We start from the raw sequence: 14,586 nt of genomic DNA, 5'->3' as shown, positions 1-14,586 counted from the left end.
TAGCCCAGTAAGAAAGAGAAGCGTGCAAAGAAATAATTCCGATACTCTGTTCAGAGGAGGTGCGCAGGGGAGCGATGACAGGAGGAGGGAATGGTTACTGAGGGAGAAAACGGAATGTTCAGCTCAAGTCAAGCTCACGGTCATGGCAAAGGGATTTACAAGAAGAGAACTTTTCATGAGTTGCACCAGAGTATCATTCACTAAGACGAAGCCTTAGAGGACTGGCCCTGTGCTGTGTGGTTAAGGGATGTGGTTCCCATATGGCTGACTGCATGGCTCGAATCTCAGCCACGGCAGCTTGAAAAACATGCTGGGGGGGAACCAGCAGTTAGCGTAATGGCTATGTCACTGGACTCCCACGTAGTCGACCACGGTTTGCGTCCCGGACCCGGTGGCTTAAAACTCACGCCAGGCGCATGTGCGTGCGTGCCCAAGATCCCGAGAGGAGAATGGAGGAGAAGGGGTTGCAGCGTGACCATCCCCACTGGGGGGTGATTTCTCGCTTTCTGTCTCTATGTCTCTCTGTCTGTCTGGCGAGCGCACGCGCCCTATAGCGAAAATCTCTCAAAAAAAAGAAAAGAAAAGAAAAGAAAAACATGCTGGATACATGTGTGCACTGCCCCAAACCCTGACAGGACAGAGAAATGGGGAAGGAATGGTGGCGTAACCATACCCACTGGGGCATGTTTTCTGCTTCTCCTCTCACACACCCTCTGCCAAATAAATTTTAAAAACAACACCAAAAAAAAGAAAAAGAAAAAGAAAAAGAGCCTTAGAAATGAGGCATTTATCATCAGTTTTACATAATGACCAATCGGCAATGGTATTCTGCAACTCTAATGCCAAAGATACTGCTCCGAACACTGTGAATAAATCCAGCACGAGACCCATTGCTTTTGTACTCAACAACATTCGAAAATTCTCAATTTACAAAACAAAAAAGAAACCTCAGAAACAAATGATAATTAAACATAATAAAACAAAATGTTTTGTTTTGTTTCAGAGAGATTTTTGCTATAGGGCTCATGTACTCACCAGAGACAAAGTGTGAAACTGTGAAACCACCCCCCGGGGGGATGGCCAGGCCACAATCCCTTTCCCTCCCTTCTTGCTCTGGGATTTTGGGCATGCACGCACAAATGTCCAGTATGAATTACAAACCTCTGGGTCCGGGATTCAAACCGTGGTCAACTATGTGGGAGTCCAGCACCTTAACCACTATGCCACCTGCTTGCCCAAAACAAAAATGTTTTAATATGTAGTCCATAATTGTTCAGAGTGATACAAGTGGGTAAGAGCTTAAAAAAAAAAGTTCAATTAGCGAATGCAAATAGGTCAGCAGGTGGCGTGGAGATTAAGGCACTGGATCCCATATAGCTAGCTTCACTGTTCAAGTCCCAGCCTAGCAGCTTGAAAACCACATCAGGCCCATGTGCATGAGTGTCCAAAATCCCAAGAAGAGAACGGAGAAGAAGAGATTATGGCATGGCCATCCCCCGAGGGGGTGATTTTTCACTTCCCCTCTTTCTCTCTCTCTGTCTCTCAGGTGAGCACATGGGTCCATGGTGGGTGGAGCTTCAACAATAAGTAAATAAACACAGATAGTGTTAAGATAGTGTTAAAAGAACACACGAGAGGCCAGCAGGTGGCATGGTGGTTAAGGTCTGGACCCCCACATGGCTGACTGCGGTTCAAGTCCTGAACCTGGCTGCTTGCTTTCTCACTTTCCATTTCTCTCTCTCTCTCTCTCTCTCTCTCTCGTTAAATTTTAAAAAAAATAATAATAATAGAAAATAAAATAAATATTTTTTAAAAATAAGGACACACGAAAGAATTTAACTGCCACAAAGTGTTCCAATACAGAGTAAGAATAGCTATGGATCTGTTTCATCATGTTATGAAGCCCTGGGGCTTAGTATCAGTAACAGGGTCCCCAACATGATACCCCCAAACACCTGCGCATTCACTCCTGCATACAGGGGCTCTCATGTGCAACCACACGCAAACGCAGCTCCAGCAGAAAATCTCCCGAAACTGTGTAATCTAACCTATCTCGAAATAAACCACTGAGCAGACTAGAAATTGCAATGAAAGTGACAGACACCTTGGTGTACCTTCAGAAGTCCAGGCAGACATCGGCAAGCCAATGGCTTCTGCAGTCCACTCGTCTACGAATAAGAACGATAACTTAGGGCCAGCAGACGCTGTAGCGGGTATGTCACTGGACTCTCACATGTCTGACTGCAGTTCGAGGCCCCAACTTGGTGGCTTGAAACTCCCATGCTGGGTGTGTGTGCATGCGTGCCCAAGATCCCAGGAGGAGAATGCAGGAGAAGGGATCGTGTCATGGCCATCTCCCTGGGGGAGCTGGGTGATTTCTCACTTTCCCTCTCACTGTCTCTGTCTCTCTCTCCCCTGCGATTGCAAGTGCCATAAGGCAAAAAGCTCTATCGAAAAAAGAAAAAAAACTTTTTAAAAAAGGAATGATAACTCAGTAATGATGCCTAAACTCAATGCATTCTCATCTCCTTTACTCCTCTACTTCGAAGTGTGCTTCTCAGAGCGAAAGACACCCGCAGCTGGAAGGAGCTCTGGTCGGAAACCACTCTCCCCACCTGTGAGCTCTTCACATGGCTTCTCTATTTTGGCTTCTTGAGCATATTGGTTACTCAGAATGGCGTGGCCGTCACAGGGTGATTGGTAGCAGTGCATCCTGCAGAAAGGGGCCCACAAATACTATCTACTCCTCCCTTATTCCAAAGGGACTTTTTTTCCACCCCAAAAGAGGACTCAAACACCTCTTTGCTCCCTCTCCTTCCTCACCAGGCTTCCCTAACCAGTGTCAGGATCCCAGTCTGCAGCAGTCAGGGCTGAGAGGCAGGTCGGCATGGGACAGCCTTATGTGCAGCACCTACTATGGGCAGGGCGCTGTCCTAGGTGCTAGGATCCCACAACAGCCAATAGACAAGGGTGTCCTCAAGAAGCTCACGGGCTACTGTGACACACACGCGTGTGACAGACAATCGTAGCTGAGACCCCTACATTTCTCCAGACCCCTCTAGACACCGTCTCCCTGGGCCCCATTTGTTCTATAGGTATAAATAAGTTTGCATTAAAACAATACTAAAAAAAAATCAAATTCTCCAGGTCCAGAGAAATTTTCCCAATATGGAAAGAAGAATTAATACCAATTAATACACAGTCTCTTTCAGAAAACAGAAGAGGAAAAGATGCTTTTGCAACTCATTTTAGGAGACTAGTATTACCCTAACACATAAACCAGACAAAGACAACACACTGAAAAGAAAACCTTCACCACCACACCACCTGCTGACCCCTAAACCAATTCATGAACTCAGCTCACATCTACCCAGTACCAACTGTGGACATTGCCTTATGCATTCAGAGAACACAAGGGGACTTCAAAAGTTCATGGGAAAATGGAATCAGTGTATAAATTTGTTTTGGTGTGAAAAACATTTTGAGAACTATACATATTTTTTCCAAAAAAAAAAAATGAGAGAGAGAGAGAGAGAGAGAGAGATCTATGTCTCTAATGAGCTTAGATACAAAATGTCAGCAAACCAAGTCCAGGTATGTATAAAGAGAACAATGTGCTACAACTGTGCTGGGATAGGCAAGGTGTGCAGAATTGGCTCACTGTTCATAAAGTAATCATTAATTATGGTAACCCACCATCTCAGAAGGGAGCTCTTTAGAAGAAAAATCATGATTATACCAACTGATGCAAAAAGAACCTATGAAAAAAAATCCAATATTTGGCCATGATAAAATCTCTCAGCAAACGAGGAATAGAAGTAAACTTTTTCATGTCCCCACTTACCGAGTGTTCGCACTCTATAACTGAAACTGACAGGCTAAAGGATGTACAAAAACAAGAGATGGGTGTGAATAACACATGTGGGGTGTGTGTGGAGTGGGCCTAGGGAAGGACATTTGGAGGAGGGATACGGAGACAGCATTGTTGAGACAGCGAGGTAGTGTTGTTATATTTTGATCAACTGGACTGGGGAGAAATGTTCACATATTGAAATGATCACCTTGTAAGGTAAATAATGTGATTGAATGTATTAAAAACATGTAAATAAAAAATTTTTTTAAAAGAAGTGAACTTTTTCAATATTCAAAGAGCATCTACCAGCAAACCCTACATACTGGTAAATGATGGGGGTTTTCCCTCTGAGATCAGGAACAAGGCAAAGATGGCCACACCCTCCAGTTTTGTAGTATTCAACTTCATTATGGTTGTTCTAGCCAGTTAAATAATGCAAGAAAAGGAAATAAAAACGCACAAAACTTAGGTAGGAGAATATAAAACATTTTCTATTTACAAATGTGATCATCTACCTAGAAAAATCCCAGGGAATCTACAAAAGAACACCCTCAGAACTAACAAGTGATTTCAGTAAGATAACAGGATACAACAACGACACATGAAAGCAATTGTATTCATGTACCCTAACAACAAACAAGTGGAAATAAAAAGTTTAAAAAATATCATTTATAGGCACTACAAAGAAAATAAATACTCAGGTGTAAGTCAAATAGAATGTGTGTAAATTCTATATGCTGAAAGTTGCAAACACTGATGAAAGACATCGAGGACAATCTAACTAATCAGAGAGACATACTATGTTCATGGATCGGAAAACTCAATATGGTTAAGATGTCGATTTTCCCCAAACTGATCTATGGATTTTATCCAATTTGTATCAAAAATCTCAACAAGCCTTTTTAAAACAAAAACTTTATTCAGTTTATTCAAAAACATTGACAAGATAAATTTCAGTTGCAGTTTCACATGTACCAAAAATAAAAGTGATATTTATAACAGTAGCTTACAAATTCATAAAAAAAAAAACCTACAATTTTGCGAAAGATCGTAAAATTCTGCACACTAGTCAGACCTTTCTTTTAGGTAAAGTGCTCTTTTGGTGACAGAAAAATGAACAAATACACACAATTGTGAACTATTTCAGATAATACAAAAAGGTTTTGATTTGTTTTTCTCTTGTGAACAAAATGTCAAATGTCATTTATCATCTTTATCAGCAAACTTTTCTAAATTGACAACCTTATTCTAAAATTCATATTAAAAGAGAAAGACTCGGACCAACCAGCGGTGTGGTGGTTAAGGCAGCTAGAGTCCACATGGTCAACTATGTAGTTCGAGTCCTGGACCCTGCATCTTGGAAAACACATTAGGTGCATTGTGTATGTACGCCAACATCATGAAAGGGGAAATAGAGAAGGCTGTGGCGTGAATACCCACCACCAGGGGGGCTTTCTCACTTTCCTTCTCCGTCTCCCTCCGGTGAGCACACTCGCTCTCTGACAAATTAAAACAGAGAGAGCAAGAGAGGTTCTACAATAGCCAAAATTATTCTGAAACAGAATAAAATGGGAGAAATCACCTTCCTAGTGTGAAGGCTTACCATGTACTATGTGATTGAGACAACATGCAGGGACAGACACTCGGAACAATGGAAGGACAGAAAGCTCAGAAATGGACCCACACAAATGTACTGGATTAATTTTTTACAAAAATGTGAAAACCATTCAACAGAACAGGGCTCTCTCATCCAACAAATGGTGCTGGAGTAACTGGACATTCCTTAGGAAAACACACACACACACACACACACACACACAAAAACCTAAACTTCACACTAAGTACAAAAGTTAACTCACAATGGATTATAAACTTAAATGGAAAATATAAAACTATATGTTTATGGGGCCAGCAAATGGGACCAGCAGATGGCATAGTGGTTACGTCACTGGTCTCCCGCATGGCCAACTGTGGTTTGAGTTCCACATCCAGTGGCTTGAGACTCAGGCCGGGCACCTGTGTGTGCATGCCCAAGAATGGAGAAGGGATTGTGGCATGGCCATCCTCCCTGGGGAGGTGATGTCCTCATGAATAAACGTTTACTGCAGGGTCTGACAGATTGCGTGGTGATTAAGGTGCTGGACTCCCACATGGCTGACCATGGTTTGAATCCCAGACCTGGCGACTGCTGTCTCACTTTCCCTTTCTCTCTCTCTCTCTGTCTCTCTCTGGTCAAATTAAAAAATATTAATAGCAAATAAAGTTAAATAAATCATTCTTTCTTTAAAAATGTACTGGAAGTGGGCTAGGAAATAAGATGAAGACCATGCTACCCTCAGGGCCTCTCCTTTTTCACTTTCAACAGTGATTGTTAAGACAGAAGTGAAGTTTGCAAGATACAGGAACAGGGAAGGCAACCATAGATACCGGAGATAGTAAGGGCGGGGTAATACGGGGTGAGTAATGGAGGGAGGGAGGGAGGGATGGAGCGGAGAGGAGAAGAAAAACAAAGTACGTTTCATGACAAGAAAATGAAAAGCAGTTTGCTGATAATAACGTATATAGAAATGTAAAAAAAAAAGGAAGAAAGGAATGTCTTAGTCCTGACTGATAAGCACAGTAATCATGCTGGAAAAAGAAATGCTATAAACTGTAAAGATACATGTGAGTAAATGTAAATTAAAACACTAAAAAGATGATCATGACCACCCCATTCTGTCCTATGTTTGTGATTTTTTTTCTCTTTTTTTTGGAGAGGTTTTTGCTATCGCGCGCATGCACTCGCCAGAAAGACAGAGAGAGACAGAGAGACAGAAAGTGAGAAGTCACCCCCCAGGGGGATGGCCACGCCGCAGTCTCTTCTCCTCTATTCTCCTCTTGGGATCCTGAGCACGCACGCACGCACATGCACCCGGCTTGAGTTTAAGTCACCGGGTTCGGGAGTCAAACAGCGGTCCACTACATAGGAGCCCAGTGACATAGCCATTACTCTAACTGCTGGTCCCTGTCCTATGTTTTTATTCTGAAAACCAAAAGCCAAAATAAACAAAACACACCACTAATTTATTTTTTAAAGTCTAAGTTATGGGCCCAGCAGATGGCGTAGCAATTATGTTGCTGGACTCCCACATGGCTGACTGCAGTTCGAGTTCCAGACCTAGGGGCTTCAAACCCAAGCTGGGGGGGTGTGCATGCCCAAGATCCCAGGAGGAGAATGGAGGAGAAGGGATGGAGGTGTGGCCATCCCCCCGAGGGTAATTTCTCATTTTCCTTCTCATTGTCTCTGTCTCTCTCACTCTGACACACAACACCAAAAAAAAAAAAAAAAAAAAAAAAAAAAAAAAAAAAAAAAAAAAAACTCTATAAAAGAAAGAAATGTGCATGCATGCTACTCATGCCAGTGCAAATTTAGAAGGAGAAAGTAGACAGAAGCCCACTCCCAAGCAGAGAAGCTCCCTTCTGCCCCGCAGATCCAATCACCAACATGAATCCTCAGCTACCTTTTTTCTTGTTTTGAGAAATTTTTGCTATAGGGCATGTGCCCTCACTGGAGAGACAGAGAAAGATGGAGAGAGAGAAAGTGAGAAACCACCCCCTGGGGAGATGGCCACACCACAATCCCTTATGCTCCAGTCTCCTTGTGGGATTTTGGACACACATGCACACATGCCCAGCATGAATTTCTAGCCACCAGGTCTGGGACTTGAACTGCAGTTAACCACGTAGTAGTCCAGTGCCATAACCATTTTGCCATTTGCTGGTCCCCCTCAACTCCTTTTTTTTTTTTTTGGAGAGGATTTTGCTATAGGGCACGTGTGCTCACCAGAAAGACAGAGAGAGACAGAGACAGAAAGTGAGAAATCACCCCCCGGGGGGATGGCCACACCGCAATCCCTTCTCCTTTAGGGATCTCGGGCACGCACACACACGTGCCCGGCGTGAGTTTAAGCCACCGGGTCTGGGACTTGAACTGTGGTCAACTACATGGGAGTCCAGCAACATAGCCATTATGCTAACCACTAGTCCCCCCTCAACTACTTTTGATGATAGGAGGAGATGGCTAGAAAGGACAAGATGGAGAAATGGGCGATTCAATGATAATTGGAGACTTTAACCTGACTTTCCATCATGGATTGAACCAACAGTCAGAAGGAAACAGACGAGACCCGCAGTATCGGCCAATGAGACCTTCCAGCTGTGTAGAGAACGCACCTCCAAGCGACAGCAAAGTGCCCAGTTCTTCTCCGGCAGTTACACAGGTGCCTGAAGAGGGCCCCTGGCTGGCCCTTGGAGTGCCCACCCCTTTGCAGCCTGCGGACCAGCTGCTCCAAGCCCACCAGCACCCAGCTAAATCCTTACATGCCGCGTGGTCTTAAGTACACCGTGAAGAAGCACGTCGTTAACCACCCCGAGCCTGCCTGCTTCGCGTGCCACGTGGAACTGCACCTGAAACCTGCCAGCCATTAAACAGACAAACCCCCTGCTAGAAACGCCCCTAAGCCCTGCTGCCTTCGACCTCTCTGATCCGGAAACCCGCCTGGCGGCTCAGAGGCCCCGCCTAGACACCCGTGCCTTCCCTCTCAACCCCCTCTTCCGTGGGAGGTCCCTTACTTTGTCCTTTCCGGATGGCAGCTGCCTCTGAGGTCTCCAGCTGCGAGGGATGTGACTTCTCCTTCTACCCATAGACACCACCCAGGGCACTTGTTGTGCAATACTGCCATCTCGTGTCTCTCTCTGACCAGCCCCCAAGTCTAACCTCCCACACCACACACGTGCACATGGAAGTCTCCAGAATACCCCGAAAGTAACCATATACGCCTCCATAAATTAGGACTTCAATCATGCAAACGTGCACTCTGATCACAGGGAAGGGAGTTAGAAATAAATGAGCCGGGTGGCATGGTGGTTAAGGCACTAGATCTCACAGGGTGTACTGCAACGGTTCAAGTGCCCGGCCCAGCGGCTTGAAAATGTGCGGGGCACATGAGTACATGCCCGACATCCCGGGAGGAGGGAGAAATGCAGAAGGGACACCAGTGCGGCCATTCCCCACGGGGGTGTTTTCTCACTCTCTCTCACACACACAATGTGGACTTGTGTGTGTGTGTTCCCTCTTGCCTGCTGATGAGCACACATGCCTGCTGACAAAATCGTATTTATTTACTCATCATCATTATTGTTATTTTTAATTTGATCAGGTGAAGGGAGGGGGATCATTATTGTTATTTTTAATTTGATCAGGTGGGGGGAGGGGGGAGTAAGAAAGCAAGCTTGCTAGGTCTGGGACTTGAACTGCAGTCAGCCTCGTGGGGGTCCAGTGCCTCAACCACCATGCCACGGCTGGCCCCATGGTGACATTTCAAAAACAAAGGAGTAACAGAAGGAAATTGGGGGAACTCTCGCATATGTAGAAATTAAACAATGCATTCCTAAATAGGTTTAAAATGTAGATTTTTTTAAACAAAAATCCAACATACCAAAATACATAAAATGCAACTATGTTCACACGGTGGGGCCGGCAGGTAGCATAGTGGTTAAGGCGCTGGACTCCGCATGGCTGCAGTTCAAGTCCCTGACCCACGGCCTCTAAATTCATGCCAGGCATGTGTGTTTCTGTGTCCAAAACCCGAAGAGAATGAAGGAGAAGGACTTGCGGTGTGGCCATACCCCCTGGGGGTGATTTCTAGGGCATGTGCCTTTTGGAAGAAAAAAACATAATCGAGTGGACCCACAGATGGCATAGCAATTACATTGCTGTACTCCCACATGGTCAACCACGGTTCAAGTTCCAGACCCGTGGCTTGAAACTCACGTCGGACACCTGTGAGTGCACGCCCAAGATCCCAAGAGAATGGAGGGAAAGGATATGGCATGGCTATCGCCCCTGGTGTGTGGAAGGGTGATTTCTCACTTTCTCTGTCTCTGTCTCTCACCTCTGCCCCCAGTGAGGCAAAAATCTCTACCAACCAAAAAAAAAAAAAATTGAGAATAGAAAAATCAATGAAAAAGTTATTCTTTTGAAAGATCGATAAAATCAACAAAAATTTAGCTTAACAAAAATAAAGAGAAGACCCAAATTGTTGAAATTGGGAATGAAGAGGATATTACCACCCACCTTCCAAAAGAGAATTATAATGGGATGCTATGAACAAGCGTGTCTACAAAGTAGATAGCTAGACAAAATGAACAAGTTCTTAGAAAGACATAAAACATCAAAACTGACTCAAAAGGGACCAGCACTCAGCATAATGGCTATGTCACTGGACTCCCATGTATTCTACAGCGGTTCGAGTCCCGGACCCAGTGGCTTAAACTCATGCTGGGCGTGTGTGCATGTGTGTGCAAAATCCCAAGAGGAGAATGGAGGAGAAGGGATTGCAGCGTGGCCGTCCTCCCAGGGAGTGATTTCTCACTTTCTGTCTCTCTGTCTCTCTCTGTCTTTTTGGCGAGCTCATGCGCCTGATAGCAAAAACCTCTCCAAAAAAAGAATTTAAAAAAAAAGAGAGAGCAGTTTTCTCTTTAAGATCAGGAAAATACAAGTGTGTTCACTCTCACCTCTCTCACTGGACATAGTATTGGTCGTTCCAGACAGCACAATAAGGATAAAAAAGAGAAGGAAGAAAAAGGAAGGGGGGAAGGAAAGAGAGAGGAAGGCAGAAGAGGAGAGAGAGAAGTGAGAGCGAGCACAAGAATCCAGGTTGGCAAAGAGCTAACACAACTGGCTGTGGTCACAGAAGACAGGATCTTACATATGACAAATCCTAAGGAATCCACTGAAAACCCATGACAATGAATAAATGAGTTCAGCAAATTTACAAGATTCAAGATCAATATACAAAACTTGATTGTATTTCTAAAGCAACGTACAATCCAAAATATTTATTTATTTATTTATTTATTTAAATTGTTGCCCTAGGGTGCATGTGCTCGCCAGAGAGAGAGAGATGGACAGGGTGGTGTGGGAGAGTGAGAAATCTCTGCCCAGAGAGAATGGTCACACTGCAATCCCTTCATCTCATTCTCTTCTCCAGATTTTAGGTTTGCACACCCATGTACTCCGTATGATTCTCAAGCCACCAGGTCCGGGACTTGAACTGTGGTTGAGCATGTAGGAGTCCAGTACCTTAATCACCATGCCACCTGCTGGCCCCCAAAATGGTGTTTTTTAAAGAATTATTTTTATTTAACTTTATTTATTTATTTATTTTATTTAAATTTGACCAAAGAGGAACAGAGTGAGAGGAAGAGAGAGGGAAAGTGAGAAATCAAGTTGCCAGGTCCAAGACTTGAACCATAGTTGGCCATGTGGCAATTCAGCACCCTCAACCACCATGCCACTTGCCAGCCAATTCTGGGACCAGCAAATAATATAATGGTTACATCGCTGAACTCCCACGTAGTCAACCACAGTTTGAGTCCTAGACCTGGTGGCTTAAAACTCACGCTGGTATGTGTGCGTGTGTGCCCAAAATCCCAAGAAGAGCTATGGAGGAGAAGGGATTGTGGTGTGGCCATTTCGCCTGGGAAATGATTTCTCGCTTTCTGTTTCTCTGTCTTTCTCTGTCTCTCTGGCGAGTGCATGCGCCCTCTAACAAAAAAAAAAAAATCTCTCTTTAAAAAAAAAAGAAGAAGGGAACCAGCAGTTAGCGTAATGGCTATGTCACTGGACTCCCATTTAGTAGACCACAGTTCACGTCCCAGACCCCGTGGCTTAAAACTCACGCCGGGCGCATGTGCGTGTGTACCCAAGATCCCGAGAGGAGAATGGAGGAGAAGGGATTGCGGCGTGACCATCCCCCCTGCGTGGCCATCCCCTCTGGGGGGTGATTTCTCGCTTTCTGTCTCTCTGTCTCTCTCTGTCTGTCTGGCGAGCGCACACGCCCTATAGTGAAAAACCTCTCAAAAAAAAGAAGAAAAAAATCTCTCTTTAAAAAAAAAAGAAGAAGAAGAAAACAATTCCACTTACCATAGCATTGAAAATAACAAAATACTTAGAAATAAATTTAACAAATGAAGTCCAAGATTAATACACTGAAAATGACAAAATACCATAGAAAGAAATTAAAGAAGAATTAAGTAAATGGAAGGTGTTCAGTGTTCATTTATTGGAAAAAAATTGTTCTAATATGGTGAGATTTCCCAAACTGATCTGCAGATTCGATATAATCCCTGTCAATATTCCAGCGACCTCTTTTTCAGAAATTGATAAAGTGATTCTAAACTCCTTATGCAAATGCAAGGGACTTCCTGGTCTGAGATAATCTTGCAGTAGGAGAACGAAGCTGAAGGACTCGTATTTTCCCATTTCAAAGTTTAACACCACAACAATCGAGAGAATATGACACAGACGTACGGATAGACACGTGGGTTAATATAAAAGAACTGAGTCCGAAATCAACCCTTGTATTTACAACTGACTTTGACAAGGATTTGAAGATAATTCAGTTAGAAAAGGATGGTCTTTTAGACAAATGGTGCTAGAACAACCAGATACGCATTTTAAAAAGGTAATAAAGTTGAACCTGTTCCTCATGTGTATATCAAAATTAAACTGTAGCCAGCAGGTGGCAAAGCGGTACTGTCACTGGACACCCATGGCCGACCGTGGTTGGAGTCCCAGACCCAGTGGCCTAAAAATCACATTGGGCGCGTGTGTGCGTGTATGTGTGTGTGTGTGCCCAAGATCCCAGGAGCAGAGTGGAGGAAAAGGGATTGTGGCATGGCCCTCCCTCAGAGGCTGATTTCTCACTTTCCCCTCTTACTTTCTTTCTCTTTCTCTCTCTGGCAAGTGCATGCTCCCTAAGACAAAATAAATTAAAAAATAAATAAACTGAATTTAAAAGCTAAAGCTAAAAGCTAAAATGATAAATCTCTGAGAGTATTCATAACTTTGAACAGGGTTAGGCTATAGCTCCCTAGATATGGTGCCACATGTGCAGATAGCAAAGAGCACAGATAAATTTAAAACCAGTGGTTGAGACTTTCATACAAAAAAAGAAAGAAAGGGGGCCGGCAGGTGGCATGGTGGTTAAGGTGCTGGACTCCCACACGGCCGACCGCGGTTTGAGTCCCAGACCTGGCAGCTTGTTTTCTCCCTTTCCCTCTCTCTCACTCTCTGTCCCTCTCTGGTCAAATTAAAATAAATAAATAAAGTTGAATAAAAGAAATTCTTTTTTAAAAAAAAGAAGAAGAAAGAAAGAAAGAAAAAATACAACCCACAGAATGATAGAAAATATTTACAAAGCACATATTTAATAAGGAACTGGAATCCAGAATATATAGAGAACTCTTACAACTCAGCAATAAGAAAAGCCTAAGAGCTCAATTTAAAAATGGATGAAGAATCCAAATATACATTTCTCTAAAGGAGTTATTCAAGTGGCCACTAATCACTCAGACAGATGCTCAATATTAATAACGATTAGGAAAATAGAAATCAAATCCGCAAAGAGGGACACCCAGTAGGATGGCTAGGTGACGGCAAGGTTGATGAGAGGTGACGTAATTAAAGCCCTTATGCTGGTACTGGAGTCGCAAAATGCTGCAGCTATTTTGCACAACAGTTTGGCAGTTCTTCAAAATCTTAAGTATAGGGTTCATTTATAAACCAGCAACTGCATGTGTAGATATATATACTCAGGAGCTGAAAACATACAGCCCAACACCTGTATAAAATTTTCATAGCAGCGGATTTTTCATAACAGCCCCAAAGCGGAAACAACCCGAAAGTCCATTGGTTGATGAATGGATAAACAGAACATGGTATATCTATATAATGGAATATTATTCAGCCCTAAAAAAGGAACGAGGTACTGATACATTCTGTAAGATGAACAAACTTTGAGAGCATTATTCCATTATACACAAAGGCCATTTACTGCAAGATTTTGTTTACATGGAATGTCTGTTACAGATAAACAATGACACAGAAAGTATTAGGTTGTCAAAAATGTCATGACGTATGTTTTCTGTTTTTCTACGTGAAAATGCGTCATGCCTTTTCTGAGAACCCAATAGATGCGTGTTCTCAGGGATAGGAGAAACGAGGCATGACTGCTAATAAAAGTAGGGGTTTCCATTTTGGGTGATGAATGTTCTGGAATTAGTGATAAGGTTGCTCCATTTTGTGAATGTACTGAAAACCAAGGAGTCACCAATGGTGACAGGGTGAACTGCATGGCACAGGGACCACAGTTGTACACTGTACAAGGAAACCATGGTCATCGTGCGACCGCATAGGTGACAGTGGGGCCATGATGACAGCAGGCCACACCCTGCAGCCTGGGTGCACCATAGGTTCTGCCCTCTACCTAGAAAGGAGACTTGCAGGGCCCCACACCTGGACAGTTTTCTGGGACACCCATGAATAGCAATGGGCTCCTCTCATGGCTGCGCCACATTCTTCAACTAAGCAAAGCATCTTTGAGTTAAATGTCTTCTCTAAACCGAGGCAGTGACCTGGGCACTGGGGATCTCTTAAGGGATTAAGCCCCCAAAACAGAAAAAACATGGCCGACCTGCTGTCTTGGCCACCATGGGTGTTTGGTAAACACGAACTCTTCTCAGGGCTAGGGCTGGGAAGGTGGGGCTGGCTGGCCTGGCTGGCATCTTACTTCAACAGGCTTCTTAGAGGAGGCACCAGGAGAGGAAAAGTGGAGGGGAGGGGAGAGAGCCGGTGAAGGGTTTCAGTGTAGCTTTCCCTTCCTGCAGAGAGGGCCCCTGCATTCAATAAG

The sequence above is a fragment of the Tupaia chinensis genome, unplaced genomic scaffold (assembly GCF_000334495.1).
Source record: "Tupaia chinensis unplaced genomic scaffold, TupChi_1.0 Scaffold000283_2, whole genome shotgun sequence".
In the NCBI taxonomy this organism is placed as follows: domain Eukaryota; kingdom Metazoa; phylum Chordata; class Mammalia; order Scandentia; family Tupaiidae; genus Tupaia; species Tupaia belangeri.
This window is presented reverse-complemented; position numbering follows the sequence as displayed.